The 11,195-nt window shown below is 35.4% G+C and overlaps 1 long non-coding RNA gene across 1 annotated transcript; it reads right to left on the reverse strand.

Moving 5' to 3' along the window:
* Window positions 1–243: 243 nt before the first annotated feature.
* On the reverse strand, window positions 244–10,659 carry LOC122153823. Its single transcript, XR_006165695.1, has 3 exons — window positions 10,649–10,659; window positions 8,734–8,736; window positions 244–276 (listed from the first exon to the last, which is right to left on the reverse strand). It is a non-coding gene; the product is annotated as an uncharacterized LOC122153823 (long non-coding RNA).
* Window positions 10,660–11,195: the final 536 nt, after the last annotated feature.

The following is an 11,195-nucleotide window of genomic DNA, read 5'->3' on the forward strand; positions in this document are numbered from 1 at the left end:
TTACATCCAGTGTAATAGCAGCTTTAGAAAATTTATCCCTATAGTTTCTACTTTAGGGTTGGATTATATTGGACAACTAACAATTAGACTTCAAGTATAACAGAAGTCAGCTTTGTCACCACCAGGATAAAATTCCCCATGTACCAGATAACTGAGATCTATCATTCAGTATTACCACAGATCTTCATATTTATTGATATTATATTAAATGAAAGAATGATAAAAAGTAGAAAAGAATAATAACAATAAGACACTTGGGATGTTTGCATTTCAACTCTTGGAACCAAGGAGTGTGAAAAAATAAATGAATTTCAATCTTTGTTCCCTTTAAGATCAGTTTACAGCATTAATTTTATAGATGTAATAGGTATCATAAGATGTAGTTGTACATTGAAAACTGATAAATTTGTGAAGCTGACTGAGTAGGGATATTACGCTTTGGGTGCTTTCGAATGGGACATATAAATGTAGAATTTACATAACTGCTGGCAACATTTACCATCTCAAATTAATTTATCAAAATCACTCAGAAATGTTTTGGTCTCCTTCTCTGTCTCTACCTTCTATGTATCTAGTATTTTCCTGCAAAGGAGGGCTTTATGAGCAAAAAAAAATATAAGCAACACACCTAACCCCAATAAGTCTCTAGATAGTGATTGTTGTGTTCAGTGGCTGATTTTTATTACGCCTCCTCATCCCCCACTTCTATGTTGGGATTTTTATTTTTTTCCCCAGACAAGTATTCCTGAACTGTAACCACCGTAGCTTTGTGTTTTCTGATAAACACGCACAGACAGTTTTGAGTTCTGTGAACTTTTTTATTAAGTTTGTCAATTGTCAGCACTTGTATTTCATTCCAATGATGAATGAAGGCATTAGATTTAAGCATTAAAATGTAGTTAGGTCTGTAATGAGCATCATTAGGAAGCATAATGGGAATCAGCACTGGATCTCATTTTAGGAATTTTTTTTTTTTTTAAACTTTATTTGCTTTATTTATCTTCTTTTCTTGCTAACAGGCAGGTGAAAACTTTACAGCGCTTATTTATATGTCTTGTTTAAAGACAGCTGTACCTTCTTATCCAAGACTCTGGATTCTTTTAAATCTTTTGTTTTTTTCCCTCCAAGTTGGAGCTAGAAAGTCCTTGCAAAAGCATCACCACAATCCATTCTAACACACATACTACGATTCTAAATTCTTCGTAGCTTAACTGTATGCCCTTACTGAATATAAATTTTTAAATATGAGCCATCCTTGCACATAAATCTGAGTAGATACAGTTACTTTTTACAGAAATTAATAGCTTAATACTCTGAGGTGGCCCTATAGCAAAGAATTGCAAAAATGAAAGATAACCCATGTTCCAGCTGAGTGACTAGCACATATTTTTACTTTCAAATGTTTGCAAAATATTTGCTATACGCCAGCTCAGGTTGCTGTACAATACAATACTAACACTAACCAACTGATCCCTCAGGGAATCCTTCTAATTTGTGAACGTGAGATTCTGTTCTTTATAGATTAGATACATAATAAACCCTGTGGTCCATAGTTCAATTTGGAATTGTATTAATTTCTTGCTTAAACATTTTAGTTTTTACTAAGACATACTTTTAGAAATAAAAATTGTTTCCACAGTAAGACTATGCTCATGAAGTGCTTATTTTCAAGTTCTTTGCGTATATCATAGACCAAATCAGTTAAGCACATCCTTGGATACTCTGTCACTGAAAAGAAAGAAAATAGCACAGAGGACAAGAAAAGCAAAACAGAGATCATTACTAATCAGTACATCAAATCACTCTGCAGTTTCTAACACAGTGTCAACAGGGTGTAGCACACAGATGAATATCATTATTTATGTAATCCTAACTGTCTAGGAAATAGAAACTTGTAAAAAGCAAGGTTAGAATGCAAAGAATCCTAGAAGGGCTATCAGACTGAATTGGGACAATCCACCCAAGAGGTTTTTTGTACTTACGATGTAAATGAAAATAAAGAAATCAATATCTGCCTAAGTGCTGAATGAAAGATACATATTGCTGGAAATATATTGCTATAAGGTGACAGGATCACTCTATGTATACTTAGTCTGTACAGAAGCACCTCCACAAAGGCTAATAACCTGATTTTAGAAACATGAAACTTGACAAAATATCAAGAACAGAAATTAGAGATTTAAATTTGTAATTATATCATAGGGCTTGTGTAATCATGAATGTATTTTTGCAAATGGGTCCTGACGTGATCTGTCATCAGAAAATACACAGAGGAAAGGCAAAGGGAAGAAAAAAGCATTCCAAACTAAATCTGTTTCCAGAAAGTGTGTTGGATATACACAAATCTGTTTTGTTTTTTTTCTCTTCTCCCATCATTACTTGTCTGTGTACTAGTATACTTCCTTCTGTCCTAACTCATCTATCTATTTTGCATTACTGAGGCATCTTTCCATGCTAGCAACACATTCATGCAGATACAGGCACAACTGTATTATGAAAAAAGTAAAAATAAATTGTGGAATGGGCAGATTAAATGAACCTGATGACTTATTAAACAGAGGTACACTCACTCCTGGCCACCTCGTTCTGAGCTATCAAGACCATCTACCATTTGACTGTCCCTGTGACTCCTGAGTAACACTACACTCATATCTCATAACCATTCTCCATTCCAGAATTATATCTTTCTGGCTTAAGTTTTAATTGGATAATGGGAGGAGTTTCTTCCAAACCTGAACTTTTTGTCTCCTTTAGAGTTTTGTTCCTTTGGAAATACAGGCTAATTCCCCATTCTCAGGCTGGTTGATGGTTCCTTATATACAAATGGTAGTGAAATGAAATACAGCATGTGGATGATATCCATTTCCACATTTTCCGTAGACAAAATGACTATGGTTAGGTCACTGCATGGAAAATCAAGTCTGTTAGGAACTTTGTTCTCTTCTGTATCTTGCAGAGTTGGTGAAAATATTCATACTTAGCAACTGAAAAATCTAAATCATTGTGAGATATGTGATCTTTGTACAAGTAAACTAAACAGCAACTGAGAAATATAATAAATTGTTTCTAAAATTGGTAATCTGAAGGTAAGAGAATAATGAATTTGTCGTCTTTAGTAAATGATCCATCATGGTAACATTGTTGAAGCAGCTTTACTTAGCTTTGTGGATTACACTCCATTTATTTCCATTTGTGGTTCCATAACACAGACAGATTACTAAAAATACTGGACTTTCTTCCATATGCATAGCTTCGATTTTACCCTTTCATGCACATTAAATGCCCCGTCGGGAGTCTGGGAAAGGAATGGATAAGAAAAAAGAAATGTTAATTAAGTCTGCTGTGTGACATGGGGTCATGGCCTTGATTTTCTCCATACCATCTGTCAGATCCTAGATAATGCTGTAGGGAAACTCATAAAGAGTGAGTCAGCTAGAGAAAGAGAGAGTTCACCTCTCTTGCATACTGTTTTCCACCTATACAGTGCAAAGTGCTTTATAAAGGAGACTTGTATCATTTTACTTTTAAAGTTTCCTCATGTGGTTGCCATCCATGACATTTCACAAGGTATAATGGCTTTTTTTATAATGACTTTTTTTTTTCAAATGGCTTTTTTTTTTTATAATCTGACTCTAAATTATATTTCACAGAAGAACCACCTTGTTTACTTTTATTCTCCTATTTATCCAAATTAAAACAGTAAAACATTTTTGCTTAAAGGCAAAGCAATCCTTTCTTAAGGCTATTTTTAAAAGCAGACCTACGTTCTGCACAGGCACATTACATTTTAATTAGGAAACAGACTTTTTAGCTCAAAAACATTATCTTATAAATGGAAAAATGGTTCAAACTGTTAAAAAATAGTTCTAGGTGTCTTAACTCTCTCATCGCTGCTCCATCCATTTTCACTGTCAAATATGTTCTTGTCCCAAACAGATGTAGAAGATTCAGAGAGGGGAAGCAGGGGGCAGGAGAGGGTCATTTTGTTTCTACAACTTTTACCTGTCCTTAACACTCACTCTTTTATCTGGCTGTCATGAGAACCCACTTTTAATATGAAAATCAAAAGCATGATTCAAAAATAATAATAATTTTTAAAATGGTGTTTCATATTCAATATAGTTTTAGACCCGCTTTAGGTGTTATAATTACAATGATTTTTGTATTGAATGGGATTCTAACAAGAAGGATTAGAAGGATGTTCCCCCTTTAAAAAAAAAAATCACGCACTGCTAAACTAGTGCATTTAAAAACAGCAGTAGACGAATTTTAAGCATTGTAAGTTTAAAATTGAGCCTGCTAATCTTTAGACTACAATTGGTATTTGCCTGTCACTGGCTGACTTTGGTCTTTATTTTATCAGAGTTTACCAGCTATGCATAATTCTATTTTCCAGGAGACTGACCAACATTAGTTCACTGCACCCATCGTCAACGTGTCTTTCATTTCTTAGCAGAACAGCGGGTGACAGCTCTCACTACAGTGGGTTCATTTCCTGCTGCTCTTCCTAGTGGTAGGTAAGATTTCTCTAAACACACGCTTTGTCATCACGATCTTTAGATGATACCAGCCAGAGTGGAAAACATTCCACTGCTCTTATTTTTTATGTGCCTACATCTAGCACTCTTTTATGGGTATGTTGCCAAATATTGTAAGCTGTGTTTTTTAGGATGCTATCAGAAAGAGCATGCATGCGAGTGTTGTATTTGTATGTGAAATAATCCAGACATATATGCTTTAAGGAAGAATTTTCCTGATAAATTAAGTTTTGGACAAGACAGTATTTCAGGAGGAAAAAAAAAATACCATGAAGTTGGTCACACTGTGGGACTTACCCCTTAGTTCTTAATATGAAAGAAATCCCTGCTGAGCAGCCCTACTGACTTAAAATAAGGAGAATACTCCCAGGATTTACAGTTGTTAGATCAAGCCACCAAAAGCATTGCTTTTGCAGTTGTTTTTTCTCCATAAGGAGCTTTTATCTTCTCTTCCTTCTTCCTTTAGAGCAGCTTAACCCCACAGTGAAGTCAAAATCTTTTTACTTATGTGATGCCACAGCAAAAATCTGTGCTGCTAGGGAAATGAATTCAATACCACAAATTCAGTGGTGCAACTTCACTGTAGGGATCAACTATGAAAGGGAGATTGGCTGAGAACAAACAAGCTTTTAATCTCTTCCATAATTATCAAATGTGGTGAGACAAATTATGAGGAACAAATGAAGGGTGAATATTTTAATTATTTTCAGTCTGCCATGTTTCAGAGTTTCGCCTGTGTCCCTAAATCCATCATTACAGTTCTGTTTAGTTAATAGGCATATATAGACACAAAGTATAAACTACAGAAAAGCCCAAATCTTAAGCGTTTTTACAGGTGACAATTATGAACTACTAAAGGTCACAGCAGAGAACTCCACAACCACCACTTACTAACTTTCTTACTTGCATTCTAAGGAAATTTTCTCATTGGTGAAACTGGTAGAAAGAAAAGAACGCCCCTCAAATTAAATATTCAGGGGACACTCATTTATCAGATGAAAGAGATTATGCTTTACATGCAAATCAAAGTTGACAGTCACTATTGCTTTGATTATATACAAATGCAATTCCTTTCCAATTAAAAAAGAAAACAAAACAAAAACAAAAACAAACAAACAAAAAAACCACACGCACAAAGACAAACAAACAAAAAAAAAAACCCTCAAGGACATAGAATAACATTTTTGCTCTAGACAGTCATTTTCAAAGCATAGGCAAATGTCAAATGAGGCTATTCATTAAAATAAAAACCAAACTAATTTTATTTCTCACCTGTAAGAAAACTCTATTCTCTAATAGAGAATACCCTACAAATACAGATAAAATGATACTAAACAAATTTCAATAGAGGTCCAGGGAAAAGGACAGCTTATACAAGTAGAAAATCCAGACAATGGCAAGTACATAATACAGTATTATGCTGTGTTATTAGTAAAATCAGCAATGTAAGAGGAAGCATAGTCTAATTAGTAGTGGTTTGTCTGTGATTAAGGACACTTGTAAAATTGTTGGTCTGGGGAAGAAACAGCTAATTTTTATGGGCATGATTACACTGGATAACTATGCCACACATGATCCTGTTCACTTAAAGCAGTTCAGTCAAGACAATATGGTGCTGTACAGACCATTTATCCTTCTAGGAAACAGTATGTCTTCTCTTTCGTTTCCTTTCTTATTTCTTCTCTGTCTCATTTTAGACCTTAATATCTTCGTAGCCTCAACAGCCTTCCTAAGTATCTGTCCATTTATGTTTCCTAGCAGATATTAATTCTGATTATATCTTTTAGGTATAACCTAACATAATAACCTAAAATAATAACCTCAAAGACAAATAATAACTAACTAAATTATCCATAGTATAAAAAAAAAAAAAAAAAAAATCAAAAAGACAGCATTGAATAATCAACTTCAGTGCACAGACCAAGAAGTGAGCTGTATAAAAATCATGTTAAAAAAGGCCTGAAACAAACATCTAATCCCCAAGGAAAGAATAAATTAAAAAAATTTTGAATTATTTCTCTGACAGTTGAAATTATATATAAAATAATAATAATAATAATAAAACCTCTTGGTGCCATTATAAGGACAGTTTTCTTTCCTTAAGGGAAATAAGGCTTAATTCAAATTCTGCCCTCGTGACAACAGTAGCCTCCTCCAGATGAAGATATGTCAGGGAACAAAAGAAGGCTGATGGACCTGATGGATAAGAAACTGTTGGCAACAAGCGGATGCTGTTTCTTCAGTTAAACTTTCATGGATTATATGTGAGACATTTCATATTTTCAGTTGTTTGACCGAGTTCAAAACTCAGAAAGCAACTTTAGATGCGAAAATAAATAATTTTGTTCTACATTATAGTCCTGTGTTTATTAACAATAAAAAGGTTCAAAACACAAATTCTGCAGCTGAACTAAACACGAGATTACTTCCAGATTCTTTTTTTTTTTAAAATCTTTCAATATACAGTCCCAGCAATCAGTGAAAACTACAGACTTAGAACCCATTTTGTTCAAGTATCACAGCGATAGGTCCTGCAGCCATCACAAGAGCTACCACTGCGTTGTCAGACTACAGATGGTCAACCTGCAGCGAGAAAGACATAATTTCTTAACCTGTCCGTGTGAATGAAATTATCATAGAAGGTTGTACTTTAAAGTCTGGTCTGGATTCATCTTTACTCCTCTCATTCTTTTGTTATTGCTTCCATCTATTACCCATCTTCACTTCTAATAAATTAATGAGTATATTATTCAACACAAATGCATTGGTAAAGTATAATGGCAAAAAAAGACCTAGCTTTGAGCCAAAATCTGAAGTAACTATATAAATTACAATGTAGTTGCATACATGCAAGTCCAACATTGCCTCATCCCCAAACTCAAAAGCACAAAAATTCGGTCATTTACAATGGACGTTAACTGAAGATGTATCAAAGGCATAAAATGACAAATTAGAAAAAGTAACAGCCATGTGCACACACAAATACAAAACCTGGTTAGAGGGGAAAGACAGACAGAAAAAATTCTCCTATATGATGTTTGGAAGAAAAAGGAGGAACTGGAAGTTCCTGGTTAATTATACAATGTTCACTACCTGCTTTGCAGGAGCACAGTAAACACAATTAGTTCTGAGGATTGTATGAGAGAGAAAAAAGCAGAACTGACAACAGCATAGAACAGCCTTTCCTTGCCTTCCTTCAGTGACAGCACCAAGCACCCCAATGTCAGCTCTATGCAGAGAAATCGTGTCAGCTGCATTCTCTGATGACCACTATTTCCCCATCCATGAGACATTCCAATTTCTTCCTGTTCTAAACTTTAGCCTCCCAAAGCTACAGCTGCCAAATTACAGGCTCCCTTCCACATTATGAATCTGTTCCCTTAGGAAAGATGGTATTTTCTTATTTCACTTTTGACCTTTTCCTGTTACTGGTAAGAGAGGATGATAATTGACCCTATTGTAAAAGAAGAGAGGTTCGTAGGAAATGGAAGTGTTACAGAATACATAAAATTTACTTCTCTATAATCCTTTTTTTTTTTAGGAAACAAATTCTTTTCATACAAACCCACAAAAGAAAGCAAATGAAAATGTTCTTTTCCTTTAACTGAAAACTGTAGCTCGTATTTACTCTGCTACTCTATACTAAGGATTGCAACGCAATAATAAAAGCATACCTATAAATTATCTGCTCTTTTGAAATGTTTTTCTCCACATCTGAATGAGTCAGAGCTCAGTATTCTGATTTTTTTTTTTTTTCTGGCAGGATGTCCTTGCTAATACTGAGTTTATTTGTATGGAAACTCAGATGTCAATTATTGTGTGATTGAAACAAAAGGTTCTTGAATTTCTGTCTGTCATGGATTTACTATTGGAACCTGTAATTCCACCTGATCTCCCAGCAAAAAACAAGCAGATAAAGAGAGGAAAACACTTAACCGCTTCTGGTCATGTATAATTTGATGTTTTAACAGGAAGTTTAAAATAAAGTTGTCTTGTTTGGGTTTTTTTTCCCCCAACTTTGTGATGGGTCTTACTCTGAAGGCCCTTCACCTTAACAATTAGTGCAGTCCCACAACATGGATTTTGGAGTTTCTGTCAATCAACTTCACCTGGGGTAAGTGACAGGTAAAGTTAACTGATGTGAGTGGAGCTATTCCTTGTTTATCCGGGGGAAAGTAAGCAGGAAAGAAAACACGCTCTGTAGTGTGCATTTCTCATACATTCCAACTCACTGCACAGTGGAAAATGAATGTTTCTTGACTGTTAACTGTAATTTAAGACTAGAAATTGTGACTTTTCAAGTCATAAGTGTGAAAAAGCTTTCACTTTAAGGGTACTCATGTGCATAAGCTTTGGCATAAAATATTTTGTTTTGTAAGCAGAAGTTAGAATTACCCCAGTTTGAAGCAAAAGCCATTATAGATTGAATTAATGTTTAATTCCAGCATTTGACCGAAGTAGCTGCCTGGAAGAACACTAGTAGGAGTAGATCGCATACTTTAACAGTATACTGAAGGCACTGCGGCGCTTTTTAGATTGATCTGAAAGAGCAGATTGGAACACAATGTTCAGCTTCCCACTGAAATTCTACCCGGGTAACTGTTGGACAGCCGGGCCAGGAGCTGCCCCCGGGGTGTGGAGGACGAGCCGCACAGCAACACGCACAGGTGCCCCACGCCAGCGGGCTGGGGGTCCCGTGTCCAGAGACCAGCGCGAGCCATGCCAAAGCTGGCACTTCTTGGGGGTCAACCTATCTCCCCAAAGTTAGGGCTACCACACTGATCTGACCCGTTTCATATATCTACATTTAAGCCTCACTTAGGCACAGACTCTTTGACTTCCATGTTCAAGAGCACACATAGGACTGTGTCAAGACACAGCGTACAAGTGCCTGTGTACTTAAAAAGATCTCATATTGGAGGGGTCTGACTCAGGTCAATCTGAACCAGCATAATTCTCACCTAAATTATGACTGCTATTTATTATATACCCACACAAACTGTACAAATTAAGAATACAGCTCTTCTGAGGCCTTACTGATGGAATACCTCAACCTCTAAGAGGGTTCAAAACTTTTTACCCCCTTTCAGTTTTGTTGTCTCTTTTTCATCAGGAAGATAATACAGAAATCTAACAAGTGCAAAAAAATGATATCCCTGATTTTTTTCTTCATAGTTTGCATTATTACAAGCAAAAATCAAATGTTAAGTTTATTGCACTCAACCTAACCTAACCTAAACCTACAAGCTAGGTTCTGGATAGAAAAGGCTGCTGAAACAGAATGTAAATTTTAAAAAGTCCCTCTATTTCATTAAGTCGGTTTTGGAAATAGACAGGGCTTTTAAATTTGTTTTCTTTCCTTCCTTCCTAGCTTTGAATATTAAATTATAACTATATATTAAAGGTGATATTTTCTTTGTTCCAGAGAGGTTATAAAACAGTGTTACACAGTGACAATCAATCTGAACTTTAGCAATGGAATTCTGCTGTTTCAGCTCTTTTCTGGCTGTGTCATTAGCGGAAAATAACTCCCCAAGGCTTACTTATACTTTAAAGATTTATATTTTTTTTAGGTGCTTAAAACAAATATTTTCAAAAGGTAAATCAACAAACTTGAATTTGTCTTGCTTATATTTATTCATCTAAAAATATTGTTCCTAGTGTTTAGCAACAGAAATATTTTACACAGTATGCACCTCAGTCCTCCCTGGGGTGCAGTCATACCATGCAGATTTGCATTTTGGTGGGTTTTTTCCACATTGACCACATACCAGCTGACAATTCGCGAGCTTAAAATCACCCAGATCATGGAAACAGACATGTTTGATTCTTCTATAATCAATCTGTATCCACTCAGGTAAGTTAGAACTCTTAAATTTATTAAGTTATTATGCTATTTAGTTTCAGAGGCAACCACAATACTGCCATAAGAGTATCCAGATAATCTCATTTCATCTCATATATCAACATATGGTAACAGCAAAAACTGTGAAGCTAGATGTATACTTTAGAAATCAAAATAACGTAGCACTAAAATAACATAATTTAGGATGTACGCAGATAGGATTCTCAGCTAAATCTAAGTTTATTATGATAGCAGAGCACGGTACTGAGCCCACAGTAGAAAACACGGAGGAGAGGTGGAATGCGTTAGGGTGTTAGTCAAAGTGATTTGGTCTGCTTGGAGGTCAGGCAACTCTTCATCATTTTCTGATCCACTTAGTACAGACAGAGGCTGCAAAACACTGCAACAACATCTTCTGGACCAAGTCCGTAATTTGCTTAAGCTGTATGTAGAAGAGCTGCTAAAAATAGGCAGTCTTCATGCAAAGATTACGAAAGAGATGATTTATTTCAATGGTTACTTTCTCAACCTAAATATAAGGGTTTATTCTAGATTGGTTTTGAGTCTATCAGAAAAAGAAGGGGTGCTACTTCATTTTTAAGTCCTTCTTTCTTCCCTTGTATTAAGCACAAGGCACCTTAAAACCGTTAATTTCCTGATATTTGGATCCTAGTTTATTCTCAGGAAACATACTGTCATGCCCAAAGATCAGCATTTTTCAATGAGCTCCATGGACCACATTATGTCTATAGCAAAGGAAACTAAATTGGCTTCTTCCCCCTTCTTGGATGGATAATGGCCTGTGATTACTA

The sequence above is a fragment of the Tyto alba genome, unplaced genomic scaffold (genome assembly GCF_018691265.1).
Source record: "Tyto alba isolate M040663 unplaced genomic scaffold, T.alba_DEE_v4.0 Super-Scaffold_23, whole genome shotgun sequence".
Classification (NCBI taxonomy): domain Eukaryota; kingdom Metazoa; phylum Chordata; class Aves; order Strigiformes; family Tytonidae; genus Tyto; species Tyto alba.